The 17,339-nt window shown below is 43.4% G+C and overlaps 1 long non-coding RNA gene across 1 annotated transcript in view; it reads left to right on the top strand.

Moving 5' to 3' along the window:
* The first annotated feature begins 717 nt into the window (after positions 1 to 717).
* Positions 718 to 17,339, top strand: part of LOC139186620 (uncharacterized) — a 30,437-nt gene continuing 13,815 nt past the window's right edge. The window contains exon 1 of the long non-coding RNA XR_011570295.1: positions 718 to 9,315. This is a non-coding gene — a long non-coding RNA (uncharacterized lncRNA). The remainder of the gene's footprint in view (positions 9,316 to 17,339) is intronic.

Genomic DNA, 17,339 nt, shown 5'->3' with positions numbered 1-17,339 from the left:
TTGTCTAGATTCTATATAACAACCATCCATAAATCAGTATATTAATACTTTTTGGTAGCTCCTAACAGTGCATTACCATCGTCTCCACTGGGCAGCCATTAAGTGCCCATAAGCTGTGGAGTCAGGAATGGAGTCACAAGAAAGAGCTAAAAACTAAGTCGAGGACATGTATGTGGATGTCCATGCATGGAAATAAAGACTGCGATTGTACACACCAAATCGACAACAACAGCTACCTTTTGTGGAGGTGGGGACTTGGAAGCAGTTACCAAGAACTTTTAGCTTTCTCTCTGAAACATGAATGTTTTTAGGTATGAATTGGATTTATGCATTGCTTATGTAATTTAAATTTGATTTTTAAATTGTAAGACAATCATGCTGTAAGTATCAATCAGTCAGTTCAGTCGCTCAGTCGTGTCCAACTTTTGTGACCCCATGGACTGCAGTCCACCAGGCTCTTCTGTCCAGGAGATTTCCCGCAAGGATACCAAAGTTGGTTGCCATTTCCTTCTCCAGGGTATTTTCCTGACCCAAGTATCATACCTGAGTCTCCTGCATTGCAGGTAGATTCTTTACCAGTGAGCCTCCTGGGAAGCCCAATAAAAGCAGCAGTAGCCACAAAGAAAAAAAAAATCAACCAAATACGTGGGTTCAATATTAATATTACTACGTTTATATTTATTGTAGAACAGCATATGTAATCTGTGTGTCCTTCCTTCTATAAATAGTTGTAATATTTTAGAAACGAAATTTTAGCACACGATAACATTTAGCTGACATGCATTTGAAACTCTATTCAGGCTTCACTCCTCCTGAACGACCCCGCCCCCAGCCCCCTGAAAAAGGAAGTCTCCAGTTTTGACGAGATCAACAGGATCTCTGAAGTCAAAGTGAAAGGCAAAGCCATTTAGCGCCTTGTAACTGCTACTGAATCCCTGACTCGCGGCTCTCCCAGTTGGTCCCTTGATTCCCCTGAAGAAATGTCTTATCAGATCAACAGTGATGTCCGTCAAAAAGAGAGAGAAAGCCCCCCGCCTCCCCTGCAAACGAGGGGCGTTAGTCCCCGGGCTGAGAAGGGCGGAGGCGTCATGGTGCGTCCGAAAGGATAAGGGGAGATAAAGTGTATCAAAGGAGCCTTGACACATGGGATGCTACGCAGGCCTGTCTCCCCGAGAGCATCTCTGGCCTGACTGACAGGGGATTAATCCCCAGGGGGGCGGTGAACAATGGCAGAAGCGGGTCTGGGGCCCAACACCTGGATGTGAGGTGGACTGCGCCCGCAGGCCCGCACGCGCCCCCCTCCCCCAGCCTCCAGGCCTCGGGCGCCCGCTCGCCACCCTTTCTCTTGGATAAACATGTTTGAAAAATAGGTCGGGATTTTTTTGTTTTGGTTCTGTGCACAGGGGGCCAGGGAAGCAGAAGATGCCAGGGATTCAACAGTCTCCTGCTGGGATCTCCTAAAAGAAAGGGTTTCCGGTGAATGCAGGGGCTGGGCCTCCTTTCGGACCCCAAACGAGGGAGACGTTTTTGAGATGACATGGACCACTCTAAAATGGACCAGGTGGTGCCAAGGAATTATTGTCCCTTTTGTTATTAGAAGTGACAATAGCCTTGCGTGGTTTTTCCCCTGAATAAACTGGGTTTTTTCTATCTGAATACTAACATATGTAGGGTGAAAGGTCATGAATTCTATGACATGCTTTTTTTTAAATTTTACTTTTAATTAATTTTTTTTGCCTGCGTGCCATGTGGGATCTTAGTTCCTGGACCAGGGGTGAAACCTGCACCCACTGCATTGCAAACGCAGTCTTAACCACTGGAGGCGCCAGGGAAGCCCCTAGGTCGCCCTTTAAGGTTCTATAGGTAGGAATGGGAGGGGGAAGGAGACAAGCTAGCTGAGCAAGTGCAACAAAATCTTAATAATTATTAAATCTGGCTTGTCACCTATAGTCTGTAGCCTAGAGCATTTACTGTGCTTGTCATTCTACTCATTGGGTAGAGTTTGAACAATTTTATCCAAATTAATAATGGTGATGATGATGATAATCTTTTTAAGATGTTCTAAGGATGGTCGTGATCGTGTGAATGTTTACCAAGTCATGTGGCACTTGGTCTGTTAAGCTGTCTGAATCATGGACACGTTCTCAACTGGGTTGGTGACGTCAAGAAAACCTTCTGAAAGTGATGACTTGAACTGATGATGACAGGCAAACATGGAGTAAACGAAAATAACCTCTGAGTTGCACTGCCTCTCATCAGGAATACCTGCTCCCTCTTGCTGGGCGCCGGCTCTGCTGCTGCTGCTGCTGCTAAGTCGCTTCAGTCATGTCTGACTCTGTGCGACCCCATAGACGGCAGCCCACCAGGCTCCCCCGTCCCTGGGATCCTCCAGGCAAGAACACTGGAGTGGGTTGCCATTTCCTTCTCCAGTGCATGAAAGTGAAAAGTGAAAGTGAAGTCTTTCAGTCATGTCCGATTCTTCTCGACCCCACGGACTGCAGCCCACCAGGCTCCTCCGTCCATGGGGTTTTCCAGGCAAGAGTACTGGAGTGGGGTGCCATCGCCTTCTCCGGCTCTGCATGCATCTCATCTCATCCTCACATGGCTCAGAGAGGTTAAGTAACTTTCCCAAGGTCATCCAGCCAATGAGGGGTAGATGCAGAGGTCAAACTCGAGGCAATCAAGTTTTAGATTCTGTGCCCTGGCTCGTACCTACTTTCTGACAAGAGAGAGCAGAAAAGAGGAGAAGGGAAAGAGGAGATTCACAAGGTTTGCTGCCCTGTCCTTCTTTGAAATCATAATTATTATTAAAAAAGTAATTATTTAGCTTCAAATGACCCATTTAGCTTTTTTTCCAAAACCTCCTCAGTGCAATCTTGCTCATAGATCCAGTCTTTATCCAGAATTTTGACATTTTATTCACTGTGGGTTTTTTTTTAAAGGCACCGAATTTCGTATGTGTTGTTTAATCTTCCACAACCCTGCAAGGTAAATATTACTCCCACTTCACAAAGGAAGAAACAGTGATACAGAAGATGAGCATTTGCCTAAAGCCTCATAGCTAGAAAGAGGCAGATCAAAACATTACATTTTTTAAAAAGCATTGCATTAAAATATCACTCACCTTGAGATAGAGTTTTTTGGTGTCTTCTTAAATTTTCTGCCTCACCTTAGTACCAGACCCTTTTGCTTGGTAGCTAATGACATCTTTTAAAGGTCTTTATAAGGAAAGAAATTCAATACCTAGTTTGGGGCTTTGGCCCTCGCTACTGTACGTTTCTCCTGAGCAGAGAGCACATCTCACTCATTTTGTGCCCTCAGTTGTCGGCCCGGGAAAAGGTGCAGTGTAAGTGTCTTGTTAAAGCAAGTCTCTGGGCATTGGGGCGTTACCTCCTCTTCAGGAGCTCTGGCAAATAATGAGTCTAAAGATGGCAATGATGCTTGAAAAACAGACAAAAAGCCATCGCTCGTGCAGCTATGTCCACTCGTTAGGAAAGGAAAACTAGCAGGTGAGCGCTCAGAGCTCTAGAAAATACTATTCCTAAGTAAGTCTTAGAAACAGGAAAGGAACCTCGTGTAGACATTTTGCCTAGCAAGTGTCAGCTGTCGTAATTGAAGGTAGGAAAATGCTAGCTGAAAGTTTTGAAGGAAGAACCGGCAGAAACCATGAAAGCAAAGCACATCATTCATAATCATTTTTATAAGAGTGACAGTTTGCCCTTGTCAAAACTAGAGAAATTCCATGCTATTGCAAGAGAACACTACATTTTTGGGGAGCTGGCCTGAAATTTCTTTCCACTTTGGATCAAAAAGACTCTAACAACAATAATTATAATTTACTGCACGATTAATAAGACACTGAGCTAAACAAGACAGGGAGCTAAACACTTTATGTGACTTAACGCAAGTAATCCTGTGAAGTGAGAATCACCCACATTTCATAAATACAAACATTTGCTTAAATGTTTGCTTAAAAGACTCCTAGTTAGAATCGGGCAGAGCAGAGATTTGAACCAAAATATCGCAGTGCCCGGCCTAACCATTTAAGCCAGGAAAAGAAAAATCAGTTATTTAACTTTTTAAACATGTCCCAAATTCCTGATTATTTGCCTGGAGCTCACGCCCTTGTGTTGGCCAATTCTGAGCTTTAAACAGTACAATCTTTCAGCCTGGTCCAAACTTTAACTTTCAGTATTCAAAAGGACTAAACCTTTTTCTACTGATTGTGAGTTCGTTCCTCCCGGAAGAAAATTAAACCTTATTGTACTGACCCTAAACCTAACTGTCAATTTAAAAAAAAAAAAGAAGAAGTCAGTTGCCTGGACAGGTGGCTGTGACTTGTGGTCAATGAAAGCCATCCTAGCAGTGGCACAGGGGCGAGGGGGTGGGGCAGCTAGGGATAGTTTCTGAGAAGACTTTCCTTAGATCAGTATCAAAACTGAGTAAGGGACACCTATTGGACACCCCTTAACAGAACACCGACACCAAGGGAGGAAAAAAAACAGCTGAAAAGGACAATTCATTTCCTAGTAAATTACAGAAACAAATGTCATAATCTCTCCCACCCAGTTGTACTAGGCTATTCACACACTGGGGCTTCCCGGGAGCTCAGCTGGTAAAGAATCTGCCTGCAACGCAGGAGACCTGGGTTCTATCCCTGGGTCGGGAAGATGCCCTGGAGGAGGGCAAGGCAACCCACTCCAGTATTCTTGCCTGGAGAATCCCACGGACAGAGGAGCCTGGCGGGCTACAGTCCATGGGGTCGCAGAGAGTCAGACACGACTGAAGCAACAGAGCACTCACACGTGTGTGATCCACAAAATCCCAGACTTTAGTATAGACATTGGCTCATAATCGTGAAAAACAGAGGTTAAGGAGCCAAATCGTATTTAAACGAGTGGAGTAAAAATAGATGTGTGGCTTGCAGCCCCCAGTTGCTTATTAAAGAAGTCAAGCTGGATTGTTGGTTCTTTCACTACCCCCTGCTCCAGCCATTCGTAATTTTAAATCTGTTGAATGCGATTTGGTTAGAATATGGAGGTGGCTCAATTTTTCACATTGGCTTGCAGAAGTTTTGTCTCCACTCTGCACCAGGAGTTGCGAACACAATGGCATGCGTGAATCTTGTGTATCAGTAGAGAGAGCCCCTTGAACTCCGCCTGCGGGGAACAAAGGGTTTCCAAGATGCATCTGAGTAGCAGATGTTGAGTTATCTGAAGGGTCAGAATGCCAATTAGATATTGAACATGGCAGGAGGAGGGTGGAGTTTCCAAAACAAATGAACGATGAATAGGAGCGGTCCGGAGTTTAGGCTCAGGTCCTGCTGTTCTTTTGTACAATGATTTGTGGCAAATTTGTTTTGTCACTGAGGCATAGTCCCCCCGGGTCTTAAAGTGATTTTTGTAATCACAAAAAGGAATTTTTTTTTTTCCTTTAAATGTCCTTTTCCTAATCGAAACTGGATATCAATTTATTACTTTAAGAAATACATTTGAACAGCTGTGTTTTATCTTCGTCGGAGATATACAAAAATGTGATCCTGCATGAAAAACTAGCAGGCAGGCATAGTCAGAAGGGAGGGAATAATTCAATTAAAAATTTTTTTGGATAGAAATCTGATAGAAATCAGGCTTTTTTTTTTTTTACTTTTTTTTAAAGATTAAAAACATCATTTGGTCCAGCAATTTGCAGATTTTATTGTTTTTCCATTTTATGGGATAAGGATATCATTTTCAATCTAAGACGCCTACAATGAGAAAAATGTGGGAAACCTAAGATACAAAATGCTTCCATAGTTAATTATGTATTTCTATAGGTGTTACCGTCATAAATCATTCTTAGAGAAACAAGACCAAGTAGCAGAACCACAGTGGCTTCTGTTTAAGTAATTTCATTTGATTCCTGAAATACTTCTGGCTATTGTTTTTTTGAAACCACCCACATGTAGTAAAATTATATCGCTGAGCGGACCCGCCCTGCTCTCTCTCTCCTCTGACTTCTGGCAAGTACCAGACCGTGGAATACCAAAGGCAAACCAGCAAAAAAGGAAATTGGGATTGCATTGATTTAAATCAGCCAAGGCTGTGACCAAATTATTTAGTTCTCTTCTGACCTTTGGAGGTCAGATTTGACTATTTATGCTATCTGCTAATGCTTTACTATTTTTCATTGCTCTGCCTGTTAACAATTCTGACCTACAGCCTTTCAGCCTGCGGGGTGGTTATATTAAACAATCACTAATTACTTCTTGAAACATATGCTCCCGTTTTAAAATGTCATTGAAATAAAAGCCCAACCAGAAGCTCTATGTTCATTTCATGAACGAAAGCAAAATGTAAGCACTGAATATTTCTGGGAAGTCAAACATTGCCAAATCTGAGGAATTATGGGAAAATAACCTACCGTCCTCTCATTATTAACTTGGAAATTGTTTAAAGACTACTTTTTAAAAATAAATATCAAAGGCAGCAAGTATTCTCCTTCAGTCACATTGTCAAATATGCCAGCATTCCTGCAGAGAATGTACTTTTATCTTTGCTAAAGGTCTTAAGTGTAAAAATATTATGTCATTTTTCTTCTCTTCCTTCATCCACTATGTGCCAGACACCATGTTAGGTCTTGGGATATATGAGGAGAAAGAAGTCAGAATTCTCTGAAAATTGGCCTTTTTCTTATCTGACTTGAAAATGCTTCATTCCTTAGAGCACAAACAAAAGCAAACATACATTTACATTTTCGAATTTTATCACGGAAAGAAGTGAATAGGAAGTTATGGGTTGGTAAACCTGGTTTATTTTCCAGAATTCCTCTCTGATTTTATTTAAGATGAAAGAAGAGGTTTTCACTGTCCAAAAAATAAAAGATAAGTAATTTATTCTAAATCAAAACAGGCAGAGACAAAGAACACATTAAAATAATAATTCAACTAAAATTGCTATCATTATTTTTGTTATTCAGCTATCCCACGAAGAAATTCCACGCAGGAATTTCGAGGGTTCTGGTTGAGGTGGCTGTGTATCCCCATGCACTTGCCTTCAGAACTCAAGAGATACGTCATGAAGGAAAAACCTGGCAAGCTTTCCTCTTGATGACGCTGCTCCACGAAAACGAATGAAATATGGCAGGAAAGGGGTCGCCCGTCCACTTCCTGATTTCCTGTGCTTTACATTCTTACACATAAACCTCTAATTCATTTCAGAATACAAAGGTCACCACAAGAAGATCTGAGGCTAAATATACCCTTTTGTCCAGCAGAAGGATAACAGCGATTTTTTTTTTTCCTTTTTACCAAAATGTAGCCATAGCCAGGTGTTTCCCATGTCTGACAACCCACATCATGAGTATCTTTACAGATCTGAAAAAAATAGCATTAAACACTTTTAAAAACTTTTTATCTGGAATAATGTTAGATTGACAGAGAAGTTACAAAGTTGATAATAAAGAGTGCCTGTCACCCCACTTCCTCTGTTGGTAACATCTTACATACCCACATACATTTGTCAAAACTAAGAAATTAACAATACTGGTAACTAGACTGTGTGGATTTCACCGGTTTTCCCACTGATCCTTGTTGGTGACCCAATCAAAAAGTCACATTGCATTGAGGTGTTTATCAACTTGTAGATTCAAATATTTTTTGTGGTTTACCTCTCAAAAATAATTTATTTGGAAATTAATTAAATTTAAAAGACATTTTAGGAGTAAAAAGAGTCTGGATTTGTTTTAATCAGATCAGGCAAAAGAACTCATGTTTCATAGAGATTTATTATTAAACAGGATAGTGTTTTCTCAGTTGAGAAATCCTCTTACCCTAGTAATAAAATATATTGTTACAAATTTTAAAAACAGAAGAGATACTCTGAAAAGTTAAAACCACAAGGTACCATTTCTCACCAGTCACATTTGCATCAACTAAAAAGATTAAAAGACTTCTCCTGTCGCCCAGTTGGTAAAGAACCTGCCTGCAATGTAGGAGACCCAGGTTCAATTCCTGGGTCGGGAAGATCCCCTGGAGAAAGAAATGGCAACCCACCCCAGTTCTTGCCTGGAGAATCCCACGGACAGAGGAGCCTGGCAGGCCACAGTCCATGGGGTCCCAAGAGTTGGACATGACTTAGCGACTAAACCACCACCACCATAAAGAGTAATAATACTTTCAGTTAGGTTTCTTAGCCTCTGGGCATCTCAGTCTCTCTCCGTGTAAAATGGGACGATCGTTGTTCCGCCATGGAGAAGCAGGATAGCCAAGTAGCCTAGAGTGTGGACCCTGGGATTGGACTTTCTGGATCCGTCTGGGCTGTCCCACTTTCTGACTGTCTGATCCTGGAGAAATTTCCTGAGTCTGAGGCCTCAGTTTCTCATCCGTAAAACGATTATAACAATAGTATCTACCCAAGAGAGTTGCTACAGGATCAAAATGAGATATTTTATAAAATACTTAAAACTGGGGGTAGCATACAAATCCTATATAAATACTATTATTTGGAAGGGTTTTTCTAAGGATTAACTCAGCACATGTAAAAGCCTTAGATCGTAGTGTCAAACTAATGTGAGTTCTAATTATCCAGTGTTGATGAAGAGGGCGTTCTGCCTTTGGAGTTCAAATTTATAGCAACTCTGATCAAAAGTTTACATTTGATCACACAATTCCATTTCTGGGAATCTAGCCTATAGAAATGCCTACCCAAGTGCATGCTGATATATGAATAAGATGCTCATGGCATGCTTCACTCACCTACACCCCCCCACACACAACAAAATGAGAAAATGGAGACACCGAAGTTTCCGTCACCTTGGGAACAGCGAGATGACCTCTTCTCCGGCCACAGAGGAGAACAAGACAGAGCTTTATTTGCATGTACAGATGTTGAAGGATAAACATGATAAATTCATTGTCCTTTCATCCATTTATTGATTATACTAAGTATTTATTAGGTGACTGTTGTGTGCTAGGCTCTGCTCTGGGCTGGGACACAGTACTCTGAAAGACACACGGTCTCTGCCACCATCTAACCAGTGTTCTGGGGAGGAACAACCAGTGAAGAAATTAACAAGTGAGTGTCCAGCCAGATGTCAGAGGTGAGAAGTAAAGCCAACGAAGTCAAGGAGGTGAAGAATGGAGGTGGAAGAGGGCACTAGTTTCGTGGGGAAGTCCAGGACCACCCTCCTACGGAGATGAGCTCTGATCTCAGTGTCTGTTGGATACAGGCCAACAGATACCTACCTGGAGGAAGAACGTTCCATCAAACAGCAGATGCAGAGGCTTGTGGTCTGGAGTTCTGAGTAAAAGACAGGCAAGAAAAGATATGCATAGAGGTATGCATACCAATGGCTTCTATTTTTGACCAAGGGTGGGGGACAGAGATATGTAGATAAGAAGATAGACTGAAAGATGTCATGAGTAGAAAAAATGAGAATATGCCAATCTGTTAACAGTGTTTATCCCAGGCCATGGGACTGAGGAGAAAATCTTTCATTTATAAACTTTTCTTTATAATCATCTTTTCCTTTATGAATGTCTTTTGTTTTTCCAATGAGCACAATTATTATCCAATTGTTATTTGTAATGTAGAAGACGTGCAAACTAAGTTTCAAGAATTCTAGAAGAATAATGGTCTTATCTTTTCTTGAAAGAGTATAGAATGGGGTTTCATAGCCATACCATTGACATTTGTGTGTGTGAGCTCACTCATTCAGTCGTACCCGACTCTTTGGGACCCCATGGACTTAGCCTGCCAGGTTCCTTCTGTCCATAGAATTTTCCAGGGAATAATACTGGAGTGGTAGCCATTCCCTTCTCCAGGGGATCTTCCCAACTCAGAGATTGAACTCATGTCTCTAGAGCCTCCTGCACTGGCAGGCGGGTTTATACCATTGCAGCACCTGGGAAGCCCCATCACTGACATTTGGGGCTGAATGATTCAAGGCAGGAACCTGCCTGGAGCCTGGTAGGAGGTTAACAGCATCCTTGGCTTTACCTTCTAGAATCCTGTAGCACTCCTCAAGCTGTGACAACTGAAAACGCCTGCAAATATTGCCAGGTGTCCTCTGGGGGTAGAAATACCCACGGACCGCCCGCCACCTTGGAGACCTACTGTTGTGGGGAAGTGTCGGGCTCTGGAGGCAGTCTGCTGGGGAAGTGTCGGGCTCTGGAGGCAGTCTGCTGGGGAAGTGTCGGGCTCTGGAGGCAGTCTGCTGGGCTTCCAATCCCAGCACTGCCACCTGCAAGCTGCAGCACCTGCTGTGTCTCCCCTCTGTGCCTCAGTGTCCTCGTCTGTGAAATGGACGTAATCAGGTTGTCTTCTGGGCTTTGCATGTGGAAGGAAGGAGCCAGTTCATATGACGAGCTTAGGACAGGGTGTGACACATGAAAACACGGGGTAAGTGTTATTACTGATGTTTCCGGTGCCCCCCACCGTCCAAGACTCCTTCAACAAGACAGAGCAGAGCCTTCTTCATGCCCCCGCCCAGCAGCCAGTTTCATCCTGAGTCTGGCACTGTCCCAGGAGAGAAAACTCAAACTGGAGCAAGGGCAGGAAGAGAGTGGCTCAGACTCATTGTTCAGTTTGGGGAATCACCGTTATTAAATGCTTCCTGCGTCTTTTGCTTTAAAGTGGAAAGTGAGATTTATTTTAACTGAAAGTGGGTTGTGTAGCTGCAAATGTGGTTTTTCTTCCCAGAAGTGCTTCCAAGCCTGCCTGTCTGTCTTTACCAAGAGGTCGTTGACCAAGAAATCACGTTGGCCACCCTTCCCCCTCCCCCTACTCGGGACACACACACACACACACACACACACACACACACACACACACACACACTCACTCAGACACACACATAATAGCTTATTTTCCCCAAAGCAAACTGCATTCCTCTATGAGCCCGACTCATCCCCTGCCTCCATCTGGTCCACATTTCGCTTTGGTAGAAATCAGAAACCACCTTTGCTCACGTTTTGGACTGCCTTTATTTCTTTAGATTTTTCTTTTCTGTATCCGCGAGTTTTTGTTTGTTTTTCAAACTTTCAACTGTTCTCATCCATACTTTCCTTGATTAAAAATAAATTTAAGTATATTTTTACATATGTTTATATGTATTATTTTTAAATTATTTACTTATTTGGCTGGGCCACGTCTTAGTTACGGCACACGGAATCTTCAATCTTTGTTGCTGCACACGGGGTTTTTTTTTCAGTTGCGGCATACAAATTCTTAGTTGTGGCATGTGGGTTCTAGTTCCCTGACCAGGGATCAAACCCAGGCCTTCTGCATTGGGAGCACGGAATCTTAGCTACTAAACTAAGTTATGTCATGTCCAACTCTTTGTGACTCCATGGAGGAAATTCTCCAGGCCAGAATACTGGAGTGGGTAGCCTATCCCTTCTCTAGTAGATCTTCCCAACCCAGGGATCGAACCAGGGTCTCCTGCATTTCAGGCGGGTTCTTTACCAATTGAGCTATCAGGGAAGCCCCCGTTTATATATATTTTAGATTTCACTTGTATTTATATATTACATATGCATACTTATGTGTATGTTATTTATAAACAGATGTATTTACAGTAAATACTATCTTATGTTAATAATGTTATTAAATAATGATTTATAATATATAACATATACATTCTATACTACATATATATTGCATATTCTATATTATATTATATATATTATATGTATATTTTTAAAGTTAAGCATGTATAAACCAGTGGTTCTCAACCAGGGGCAATTTTTGTCCTCTCCACCCCCAGAGACATTTGTCAACATCTGGGGACATTTCTGATGGTGATGACTAGGGTCCTTCTACTGGAATCTAGTGGGAAAAAGACCAATTATTCTGCTAAATATTCTCAACACAGCCTCCACCACAAAGAAGTATCTGACCCCAAATGTCAATACTCCCGAGACTGAGAAATCCTGATTTAAACAGATGAAAAGCACGCAACCATCAAACTAATACCTAACATTTGCTGAGTGCTGAGAGTTTTACATACGTCATCTCCTTTTTCAATCCTTTTAACAACCCTTCCATCCTTGCCAGCTTGTAGGTTAAGACACTGGGGCAAGACTACACGTCCTGCCCAAGTGGACAGTCAGTGAATGGCAGAGCCAAGATTTGAATCCAGGAGCCAGGGTCTTACCTAGCGTGTTATGTGACCTTGAAAAGCTGCCTTAAGGATACTGTTGGACAAAAAGGCAAATTAATAAGCATGGTCCATTTCTAGAAAAGAAAAAAAAATTACTATGTGTATTACAGAAAAATCAAACTGGAAGAGAACGCATTATACTTTGGCTGATAGTTCTCTCGGGCAGTACTGGCTCCAGGGAGGTGTTCTCTCCCTCTCCCTCCCTCTCTCTCTCTCTCTCTCTCTCTCTCTCTCTCTCTCTCTCTCTCTCTCACACACACACACACACACACTTGGTCTCCTGTGGTAGCCCCTAGTTGCAAACTGCACATTTCCTACATGTTGTTCAGTCACTCATATCCGATTCATTGTGATCTTAAAGACTGCAGCATGCCAGACTTCCCTGTCCTTCACTGTCTCCCAGAGTTTGCTCAAATTCATATCCATTGAGTCAATGATGCCATCCAACCATCTCATCCTCTATTGCCCCCTTCTCTTCCCGCCCTCACGCTTCCCCAGCATCATGAAAGTGAAAGTCGCTCAGTCGTGTCCAACTCTTTGCAATCCCATGGACTATACAGTCCATGGAATTCTTCAGGCCAGAATACTGGAATGGATAGCCTCTCCCTTCTCCAGGGGATCTTCCCAACGCAGGGATTGAACCCAGGTCTCCTGCATTGCAGGTGGATACCAGCTGAGCCACAAGGGAAGCCCTCCCCAGCATCATAGCAGTCACTAGATCCTATAATTTTATATTGCCTTGTGAGCTTCCTTGACTGATATCTTTCTCCCTCACTACAGCATCACTTTCTTGAGAGCACCTTCAGTGCCTGGTTTTCCCCTCTGTTAAATCCCATGATTTGCCAGATGGCTGGTTGAGGTGAGATTATGAGAACCTCTTCCTTCGTACATGATAGAACCTTGTAATGTTTTAAGTTATTTACTTCAAATGTCTTCTTTTAGAGAAGAAAAAATATTGCTTATGTTTTTAAACGAAAATATGGTCCATCTATGCAATGGAATATGGCACAATATTTGCTAATAGTAAAGTTGCAGATAAAGATTTAGTGAATGGGATGCATTTTGTTGCATTTAAAGAGGGAGAGGACTAGAAAAGTGATGTTGACTGAATGTGTGTAGTTGTGTGTGTGGCTGATGTATGTATGGTTGTGTGTGTGTGTAAAGGCACAGAAAACAAATTAGGAGATGTGATTTCTTTTGGCAGGGAGGAACTACGGGCGATTTTTGCTCTCTTTTCTCTCTTTTTCCTTCTTCTTAACCTTTTCCTAGATTTTCTGCAATAAGCATGCAATTCATTTGGTAATGCAGCCAGTTCTGTGTTCCTAAAAAATCACTGTGCTCTGCAGAACTGCCCAATAAAAACCATACAGCTGCTGGAAAAAAATGGGAGTGGGTACAGCCTTGAAAAACCTCATCGGGACAGGAACCTAATTATAAATGTATCATCATTAAATTGTTAAGAAGTATATAAATACTGTAATAAATAATGCTTTACTTTGAAAAAGACCTCAACTCTGCTTGCAGAAGTGGCGTTGGAAGGTTGTGAGGAACTGTGATGTGAAGGGAGAAGAGTTACCTGACTTTTTGGCTGCGCCTGGCCTGGGTCACTGCACTTGGGGTCCTCAGCCTTCATCGTGGCATGTGGGATTTTTAGCTGCAACATGCAAGACTTTTAGTTGAGGCATGTAGGATCTAGCTCCCTGACCAGGAATGTAACCCAAGCCCCCTGTGTTTTCAAAACAGGGGTTAGAGCAGAACTGACTGTGTGAGGAAGGAAAGAATTTCAAGTCACTGAAGTACAAGAACTTGTGGATTATCCCTTGACTTTTCTGACTGATTACTCAGGCTTTACAGGTGAATAGCAGACAGGTTACAAAGCTTTCAAAGCGGTAATAACAACTGCGGGCAGGCACCCACTACTCACTTTTTACTTGCATGATCTGATTTAACCCTCCCCGAACCCTCGAGGTGGGGGCCACATGGAAGAGCCTGAGACACAGAGAGGTCAAGCGGTTGCCCAAGGTCACACAGTGGTCAAGGGCCAGGGCTGCGATTCAAACCCAGGTCTTCCCTGACACACGATCCTGCCTTACCCAGTGTTCTGTGTGACATCTGAGATGAGCATGGTGCCAGTAGCAGCGTTTACATAGCAAACTAGAGGAGTCGCATCACAAAAGATAAAGAACGATGTAGCTTCCGGAGGCTTGGCTTGAACGCGGCGGACAGCGTGCCAGAAATACCACCCGACCAGGCCATCGTCATGACCCTGCAGTCGTGGCCCCAAACTGGGCACCGTCCTGCACACAGGCTCTCAGACGTTAGATCAGCAAATCATACTCACATCAAGATTCACAGACCTGGAAAGGCAGGGAGCCCACTTTGCTCTTAAAGCAGGGCTTTATCCTACAGGACACACCAGGCCTCTGAATCATCTCAGCTGCGTGGTTGGGTGTAGTGTTAAGAGCAGGGGCTCTGCACAAGCCTGGGGTCCAGTCTCAGCTTTATGACTTGATAGCTGTGTGACCTTGGACAAGTCACTTGACTTCTCTGTTTCCTCACCTATAAAATAAGGGACAGTAATACTCTGGTTGTGAGGATGTAACAGGTTAACCTGGATAAAGGACTTAGATCAGTCCAGCCATAGTGAGTTCTGAGTAACTGCTTTTGCTGTTTAGTCACTCAGTCGTGTCCGACTCTTGGCAACCCCATGGACTGCAGCCACCAGGCCTCCCTGTCCATCGCTATCTCCTGGAGCTTGCTCAAACTGATGTCCTTTGAATCGGTGAGGCCATCCAACCATCTCGTCCTGTTAGTGAATGGTTGTTACCACCCATGATGGCCCAATATTGCTCATAAATAAAATTTTCTGATCAGAAATTTCATCTGGTAGAATACCACTGTGTCTCAGCGTTTCTTACATAGGTGCAGAAAATAGGTTTCACCAGTGATCTCCAGTTTAATTCATGCACCCCAGTAGCGATGACATTTTTAGTCGACACCCTGAATGTGGGTGCGTCTATTTATTTATAAATTCTATGTATGTAGAACTCTACCAGTTCAAACACTGTAACAGCTCTCATTTCACTCTGAGGAAAAGTCAAAGCACTTGTAACAGCTGTAAGTGTGTGCTCAGTCGCTTTGGTCGTTCCGACTCTTTGCAACCCTATAGACTATAGCCCTTCAGGCTCCTCTGTCCATGGGCTTCTCCAGACAAGAATACTGGAGTGAGTTGCCATGCCCTCCTCCAGGGGATCTCCCTGATCTGGGACTCGAGCCCGTAACTCCTGCGTCTCCTGCATTGCAGGCAGGTTCTTTACCCACTGAGCCACCTGGGAAGCCCAGAAGTTGTAAGAGCCCACCCCAAATGAATTAGCTTCCTATTATTTCTCTGATTTCATCTTAAAATTCATTCTGCTCCAGCCAGCTCTGGTCTCCTGCTCCTTTTGCGCATAGCACTCAATCATGCATGCTCCCAACTTTGAATGTTTGCATTGGCTGTTTCGGGCGCCTGGAAGCCTTTTCCCCCCAATTTCTGCAAGACTCACTCCCTCTCCTCCTTCAAGTCTTTGCACAGGGTCGCCTTCTCAAGGAGACCCATTCCTGACCACCTACATAATATCGTAGCCACTCCCACTGACTCCAGCACCCGTTATTATTTTCTGCTATAATTATTTTTTAAATATTTATTTTAATTTTCTTATTTATTTGACCGTGCCGGCTTTTGATTGTGGCTCTCGGGGTCTCTAGTTGCAGCACGTGGGGTCTAGTTCGGTCCCTGGAAGAGAGATGGGATCTTGAGGGTCCAAAGTTTATAACGAGACAATTTTTGTTTTAAACAATTTTAGGCTAAATCTTTCTGGATTTAGCCTAAAGATTCATATGCATAAAGAAAACCACTAATTTATTCATTCAGTTGCTTAACAAATACTGGTTGAGCACAGACTATGTGTTTGGCAGTTTCAAGGGTTAAGTCATCCTGGTGAATAAAACACAACTCCTTGCCCTCAGGGAGTTTACATGCTAGGAGGGAGGTTAGCTGTTCCATTATTTATTTATGAATAAATCCCCTATTTATAAATAAATAGAACCGGGATTGAACTCCAGCCCCCTGCACTGGGAGCGCAGAATGTTAGCCCCTGGACCACCAGGGATGTCCCTCTTTTCGGCTATAATAATCTGTATCTCTTAATATAGGATGTAGTGTAACCGCTTACATTTACTATTTTTGGTCTTTCCCTCCCTGCTAGGATGTAAGCTCCCTGAGGGCAGGGAATCATGCTTTACTCACCGGGATAACTTGGCCCACAAAACAGTGCCTGCTGCTGCTGCTAAGTCACTTCAGTCGTGTCCAACTCTGTGCGACCCCATAGACGGCAGCCCACCAGGCTCCCCCATCCCTGGGATTCTCCAGGCAAGAACACTGGAGTGGGTTGCCGTTTCCTTCTCCAATGCATGAAAGTGAAAAGTGAAAGTCAAGTCGCTCAGTCCTGTCCGACTCTTAGCGACCCCATGGACTGCAGCCCACCAGGCTCCTCCATCCATGGGATTTTCCAGGCAAGAGTACTGGAGTGGGGGCCATTGCCTTCTCCATAAAACAGTGCCTAGCACATAGTATGTGCTCGACCGATATTTGTTGAGTTAAGCAGGTGAATGAATAAATGAATGGTTTTCTTTATGCCTATTAACATTTAGGCTAAATCCAGAAAGATAATTTTGTTTTGCTAGAAACTTTTAAGTTGTTCCTCAAGATCTTATCTTTCTTCCACATAGTAGAATTTTCAGCTGGGATGAAAATTTTCACCAAGAAAAGAAAAGAGACTACATTTCCAAGCCTGCTTTCTAAAGTTTGTGTGCTTAGTTGCTCAGCTGTGTCCGATTCTTTACGACCCCGTGGGCTGTAGCCTGCCAGACCCCTCTGTCTGTGGAGTTTTCCAGGCCAAGAACACAGGAGTGGGTTGCCATCTCCTTCCGGACCCGGGATCGAGTCTATGTCGGCTGCGTTGGCAGGCCGTCTTCACCACTGTGCCACCTGGCAAGGCCCCCCTTTCTAGTCTAGCTGCGGTCCTGTGACTACATTCTGACCAGCAGGATGTGTAAAGAAACGGCAGGCGAGTGACTTTGCTGCCCTCTGTCCCTGTCCCTTCCTCAGTCTTGCTCTCTGGAACTTGGCTGCTACCATCTTGGGCCATGAGGTCAGT

This window comes from Bos indicus, chromosome 13 (genome assembly GCF_029378745.1).
Source record: "Bos indicus isolate NIAB-ARS_2022 breed Sahiwal x Tharparkar chromosome 13, NIAB-ARS_B.indTharparkar_mat_pri_1.0, whole genome shotgun sequence".
Lineage (NCBI taxonomy): Eukaryota > Metazoa > Chordata > Mammalia > Artiodactyla > Bovidae > Bos > Bos indicus.
The sequence above is the reverse complement of the archived record's forward strand: the minus strand, read 5'-3'. Positions and strand labels throughout refer to the sequence as shown.